This window comes from Euprymna scolopes, chromosome 41 (genome assembly GCF_053919585.1).
Source record: "Euprymna scolopes isolate OS-2025 chromosome 41, ASM5391958v1, whole genome shotgun sequence".
NCBI classification, from domain to species: Eukaryota; Metazoa; Mollusca; class Cephalopoda; order Sepiida; family Sepiolidae; genus Euprymna; species Euprymna scolopes.
Genome location: NC_136522.1, coordinates 52,365,616 through 52,372,924, shown reverse-complemented (window position 1 = coordinate 52,372,924; position 7,309 = coordinate 52,365,616). Strand labels below are relative to the sequence as shown.

The 7,309-nt window shown below is 37.3% G+C and overlaps 1 pseudogene; it reads right to left on the bottom strand.

Annotated features, from left to right (window-relative positions):
• Window positions 1-6,785: 6,785 nt before the first annotated feature.
• On the bottom strand, window positions 6,786-6,902 carry LOC145266860 (5S ribosomal RNA; annotated as a pseudogene).
• Between the last annotated feature and the right edge of the window lie 407 nt (window positions 6,903-7,309).

Sequence of the window (7,309 nt, the reverse complement as noted above, 5' to 3'; positions counted from 1 at the left end):
TATTGCGTAGGGAAATGTACACAGACAGACAGACACACAGACACACAGACAGACAGACAAACACGTTCACTTTTATATATATATATATATATATATATATATATATATATATATATATATATATATATGTGCGTGTGTGTGTGGGTGGGTGTGTGTACGCGCGTGTGTGTGTACGCGCGTGTGTGTGTGTGTGCGTTTATTACAGCAATTTATATAATTGCAATGTAACGATTGCTAAACATATCTCACTGCGATTTTAAGAGAAATTCGAACTTACAAAAATATGGACATTTAAATATGTAATGCTTCTTACAAATGTATTTGGCGTTACCTCACCACTCCTTAAAATGGCGTTGTCTTTTATGAGGCGACACTATTCAAAAATATATCATTTCTCTTTATGATTAATCTGTTTCTACAATTCAAAATGCGAAATATTTAGGGCAAATATTTATCATCATTTGTTTTTCTTGTAAATGTGACATCTTAAAGATAACCTTTCTATAACGATTTATTTATTTGTTAGATGTATCTGAAAAAATACTACCTCATAACGTTTTAAAAATGTATTCATTCACGGCTATTTAGGAATACGTAACTAGATCTGCGATCGTGGCGTAAGTACTTTTGATTATGAACGGAAAACTTTGAATAATATTTCGTCTTTTTTTTCTTTTTTTTAACACTCCACGCAATGTACATTACCACTTAAACGTAAGAGGTTACTACTTGGGATCATTTCTAACAAGCGACCGTGGAGAGTTGAGCAGCGTGATGTCTGTTAACAGTACAGTTTTTTTACACAGGGATCACCATTTATCAAGGCCTGGAGGCCACTTGAGGATAAGGGTTAATGGGTAAACATTATTCAATGTGATCATAGTGTAGTAAACATAAGTAGTGGGAATTTTATAAATTGGATTACTGAGGGGAGTGGTTCATCAAGAACTTGTTTACATTGGACTTGAAAACAATCAGATTGTAGTCAGCTGGAAAGCAGGCAATCGGAAGAGAGTTCCACAGGTGTGCAGTTCTAAGAAAGAAGCTTTGTTTAAAATATTTATACTTCCGCAGATTAGTACAGTCAGAGTGTGGGGGATTGGTGGACATTCACCGATGCCTGACAGAGGAGATTGATAGGCATATGTTTTCACACAAATATATATAGACACACATAAATATATATATATATATAGAGAGAAAGAGGTTTGAGTTTACTATAAACTTTTTAGGCAAATATTACGCAAGTATAAATCATCTAGAATATTTGCATGAATTTAATTACACGTAATAGTTAACTAAAGATGATCATCCCATAAGAAAACTGAAACCCCCACTCACCCCCAAAAAACTAATAGATGAAAAATGAATGTTTAAAAGAATATACAAATTAGCTAGATCTTTTGCGGCTGAAAGCAATTCCACCACCCATTCATGATGAAGTTGTATTTCTATTTTAAATAAATAAGAAAAAAGATTAATATGCCTATACATAAATACACTGAAAAAATATGCATATACATAAATACACTGAAAAAATATGCATATACATAAATACACTATGCATATGCATAAATGCACATATGCATATACATAAATACACATATGCATATACATAAATACACTGATAAAAACAACAAATTTATAAGAGTATGGATTAAAGACAAAATGTGTGTGTGTGCGTTTGTATGTCCCACAAAAACTTTCGCCAGAAGCGGCAGATCCTCAGGAGATCAGTATTGTTTTTAATCTCGGCCCTTCGGACGATAAATATAGAAAAAAATGGCTAAAAACATTAATTTCATCACGCTAAACTGTGCAGTTTTCTACAAGTAGGGGTCGTTTTCTTTTTGCGTCGCCATATTGTAAATTTTCTGTTTGCTCAGTGTTCCATCCCTGGGCAGGTGACCAAGGGGGTGATCACATTGCTGAAGAAAGGTCAACGGCATGGTGGGGGTGTAAAATTTTGATGCTTTTAGGCCCTTGACTCTGCTAAACACAGAGTTAAAGATTTTGGCAAAGATTCTAGTGAATCGCTTGCAGGTTGTCATCACTGACTTGATCGAACCGGACCAGAGCTATGCTGTGTAGGGGAGATCGATTCAGGACAATCTTCATTTGATTCGCTCGATCATAGAGGGAATAGAAGACGACACCGAAGCCGCGCTGATCAGTTTGGATCAGTCCAAGGTGTTCGATAGGGTCAACCATCGGGTCCTGGGATCTGTGTTGACTCGTTTTTATAAAAATAAATTGAGTATACATTTTATTCATAATTTTGCTTTTATATTTCGGGAAATATTTATTTTCATATAGATTCTCATGCTCGGATATTTTTTTAGATGTATTGCATCTGTTTTATTTGAATTATTTATATCACTCTTCTTATCTTTAATATTATTTCCAAAAACGTTTCGGCCGATGTAGCTTTCGATTTTCTTCCAGTGCTTTTGTCGAACTCTGGCATCTTTCTGACGAACTAGGAAATCCGTACAGAAAAAAAACAAAAATTTTAATACACCAGGTAGCTTAACCTCGTTCCTTAAGACATGCCCACATCAAAGTCTAATGTAATTGCATTCAAAGTGTCACCTAAGAATTGAACCGTCAACCCTCAGAGGCACTGCAAAACGATATATTATCAACCCGGAGAGATTACCTGGTTTTTTCGTGGGGAAGTTTCCAGGATACTATATTGGAAACAGCAACCAGCTCCCCAGGGAATAAATGATGTGCACAGCTTAAGGGGTTGATATAAAATCTGCTGGTGGATTTTTTCTCCACGTCTTTACGGGCAGCATGTTTATCGACGTTAATGACAGAGACCGTTGGCCTGAAAATGAAGGCTTGTATAGAATAAGTGACAAGACATCGTTTTTTTTTATATACAAAAATTTAATTATTTTTACATTTAGCCACCACCAACCATAGCCTTGGGCTCTTGGAGGGGTATAGGCAATCCACAACTTTGTAGATGCTTTTGAAGCGAGGACTTCTTTTTTCGGGGTGAAGGTGCTGGCTTCACGCTCAACCTTCCACAGGAGGTACATGCAGCACCTAGCCTTCCCAGACGGTCACCCATTTGATACTATCCAGACTGAATGTTGCTTAACTTCGGTCAGAACCGATGTGTAAATGTGACTTAACCGTACTTTTACATTTAAGGGCATTTTAAATTCGAGACCCATTCTAGACTGTCGTCTACCGCCGTTTAAACTGTTATACGTTCGCCTTCAACGGTGTTCGAAGCGAAACTTTTCAATACAATTATTCTCTTTTTCCAAAACAGATAAAAAAAGTGACAAGAAAAAGAACAAAAAAAAAGGAGATAGATAGATAGAGAGGGAGAAGGAGAGAGATTGAAACAGAGAAACAGACATACATTTAAAAAACAAAGGCGCTAAAATATTGTCATTGTTTTAAAAAAATCTGATATCAAAGTAACCTTTAAGTATCTGTGTGTGCTAATAACTTCGACCCTGTTGAGTTTTATAAACAACTGTCAATCTTGGCTTGGATCATATTTGATTGACGAAAACTACTAAAGCTGACATGTTTTTTTTTTCAGTAACGCATTTTTTCTCATCTCTCGGTGGTCATAAAGTCCGGCACGAGGTTCATTAATGCGGAAAGTCCCTGCTTCCCGCAAATAGAACTTTTTATTGTGCCAAAACCTAGAAGTTATTATTATTTAGATCTTATATCTGTTACGTCACATATCATTGCTAAATACACGATCATGATTGACGGAACGAGAGTACGGTTGCTACATGGATTAAATAAAAAGCTTCGTTCGATATTTCATATTGATCCACAGGACACATTCGGAGAAGAAATAGGACACGTCTTTTAATCAACTAATAAATACATTGAGGACATTGCAAAAGCTTCTGCAAAGAATTTGGGTTCCTTCCATCGAGCTAGAAGACTACTCACACCTAAGAGTGTCCTGTACATCTACAAAGCCACCATTCGCCTATGCATGAAATATTGTTGCCAGATCTGGACTGGTGCATCTACCACTAGCCTCTCCCTGTTGGCTAGTGTCCAAAAAAGAGTTTTTAAATTCATAGGCCACACTTTGTAAACTAAGCTCCAACCCCTGTCCCATCGCCGCAATGTTGCATCGCTGTGCCTTTTTTACAAGTATGTGCTCTGACGAACTGATTTCACTTGTACTCCCTCGACGTACTTATCCCTGACAAACCCGCTTCATTGTTGAGGTCCTTAAATCTCAGAAAGCTTTCTATTCCAATAGTTTATTCATTCAAACAGCTAGACTTTGGAATTCCTTTCCTGCTACCTGCTTCCCTGGCTGTACTGATATGTAGAAGTTTAAATGTAACGTAAACTAAGATCTTGTTAATCTTTCCTATGCATGGTCCTAAATAGTAGCCCTTCACATTCAAGTGGCGATATGCCTTGTTAGGGGGTGAACGTGAGTAAAAAAAAAATAAAACAAAACTAATCGTGGTGTCGACAATATCTTGGAGTACAGAAACAGTTATTATTTAGATGATTATATTTTAATACCGTGACACTATCGAGCCCCCCCCCCAAAAAAAAACAAAGAAAAGAGAAAGACATAAGTTTATCAGTAGAACAAGTCAATAGAAAGTTGTTCGCCAACACCCATTAAATAAGACAAAAATAATAAAGACATTGTGGCGATTTAAATCAAAAGAATGAACAATAGATGTCAATATATTTAGACTTAGATTACAGATAGTGTTTAAGGATCGGTAATTAATTTTACGACAGTTTTACGACATTTACAGACAATTTACGGAGTATCTTTGGTTTGCAACAGTTGAGAACAGTTGCGGGTCTGAAACATTCAAACGCAGCTCATGTCTTGAGCTAAATCTAGAGAGCTTTAGAGGATTAAAATGAACTGACATTAATTGACGAACACAGCCTCGACAGAACGTATGTGGACGTTAGTGTGTAAAGATTCGATGGTGTTAGATACGGAACTGGAGTGTAGCTGATATTTGCAAAATGTGTCGGATGTTTTCTGCGTTGTTTATAATTGTGAACTTGTGTAACCGTCAATGTGAGAGCGCCGATACCGTCAGAAGAAAATAGGAAGAAGAGGAAGATCACCGAAACAACGCTGATATTGGTGATGTTTTCTACAATACGATAGACTCCTTGCCACACTGAGAGTCAAGCATGTTTACCTGAAAATGTATTTTCAGACGAAATGTGACGAGGAAATAAGATATCCCGATGATAATAGGGAAGCTGCAACTCTATTAAATTATCTAGACGAGATGGCGTCATGGCAGTTTTGGTTGTTAGTTTTTCTGTGTTGGCGGATAGCGATGAGCCAAGATGAATAACAGATGTGGGTACATGTGGCTGTATTCTAATGAATAACAAATATGGGTAGAAGTAGCTAGTGACCAGTTGAGTATGACATTGGATCGGACATCTAGGAATTCCGATCGAATGTAAATATATTTAGCAGAAAAGTAGGAATGAACGCATTGGATAGAAGTAGACAAATCGAAATGTCTAGCAGATTAATTCGAATAAAGCTGTTTCGAGAGGCAAATAATTTTAGTTAAGTTTTAGCTTAGATCTGTATTTGAAAGAGTGAGACTTAGATCCAATTTGAACGCTAGTGACGGGGCCACAACGCCACAAACGATTACACAATATATATATTTGTATTTTTTATAGAATGGTAAACCAGAGGTTTGTATTCCGTTTGCATCTAGATGATTAAAACAAGACTTACTCGCTATTGTTGCGCGGTTGGTCCAGGCAACGCTAAGTTAGCTGGACGATTATTATCATGATCGTTATTGATATTTGTGAATAGAAACAAAAAGAATGTTACCAAGGTAAAAGATATTTTTATGATAAAATATTTATGTAAGAAATGAAAAGGTTAGTATTCATAACTAACACAAAAAGGAGTGTTAGCTGGATTAACAGATATCAGCTGATGATTATGAGTGATACGTGTTGATAACGTCATTAGAAGGGGGATGTTTTTGTATACGTGAGTTTTAGTCAGTTAGTGGTTAGAGCTTGATGGTGACAGACAAAGAGTCAGGTCGACCAGTCGCAATGCCTTGAAGCACTCGAGGCAACGAAGGGCCACATGTCTATCAAATGTAAGGAACGTAGGACCAGCGCAAAATTTCCCCCTGGGGAAACATAAAGTTGCTGAAAAGACAACTCGAGATTCGTTTATTTATTGGGGATGAAAGTTCTTCGAGGCTTTCCTTCAAACAAGACCAAATATGGGCCAGGTTACTTCCCCGAGTAGCCCAGTGTAAATCTCCAAAGAACTGTCATGCGTTCTCTTTGTTGCAAATGCGAGGGGCCAAAGCTTATCAAATGTAAGGAACGTAGGACTAGCGCAAATTTTTCCAATAGAAAAACATTTATAATAAAATTGCTGAAAAGACAACCCGAGATTCGTTGATTTATTGGGATGAATCTTCTTTGAAGCTTTCCTTCAAACAAGACCAAAGATGGACCAGGTATGTTTCTACGCGTGGCCTGATGTGAATCTCCAAAGGACTGTTTTTGTTACAAATGTTATAGTTATTAAACTGTATCTGTGAATAATGTGCGTATTTGTAAATGAAGGCTTCCTTCAGTCTTGACAGACTATGGATACCCACTGTAAGGGTGCCTGCGCGTGAAATTTGTGTGGCAAGAGTTGCGCAATCTCCAACCACGCCTCTCCTGAGTCAACATTGTTGCATACCAGTGGCAAGTTGAGGTACAAGACGACTGGAAACAATGCCGAGATAAGCGGAGAGCACATACAGCGCCTAGAATTCCCAAATGGTCACCCATCTGGTATTAGCCAGGCTCAAAGTTGCTTAACTTCGGTGATCTGACGAGAACCGGTGTGTCAACGTGATTATGCCGTATATTTGTAGATAGACACTTACAAATACACACATTATTCACAGATGCATTATCGACACATTGACGATCAGAGAAACACTCATGAATTTATATTCGTTATACACATTCAACAGACACGTAAACGCATGGATGTTTATATCTACAAGTAAACTGTTATGCACACACGTGCGCGCACACACACGTTTAAATATACACCATGCTGGACGCCAATGTCTTGTTCATATAAAATAGCATTTGCAGTTTACTTGAACGAGTTTTGTGGTTTCTTTATGCTTACTGGGGTGAAGAGTTCCAAAATATAGCAAATTCGATCTGGGTCTTTCACATGTTTCCGGCGTCCATCTTTTTCACTGGTGAAAAGTTGTTGCGAATCTTCCAAGAATATCTTGGTTTGTTTACAATTATGTGATCT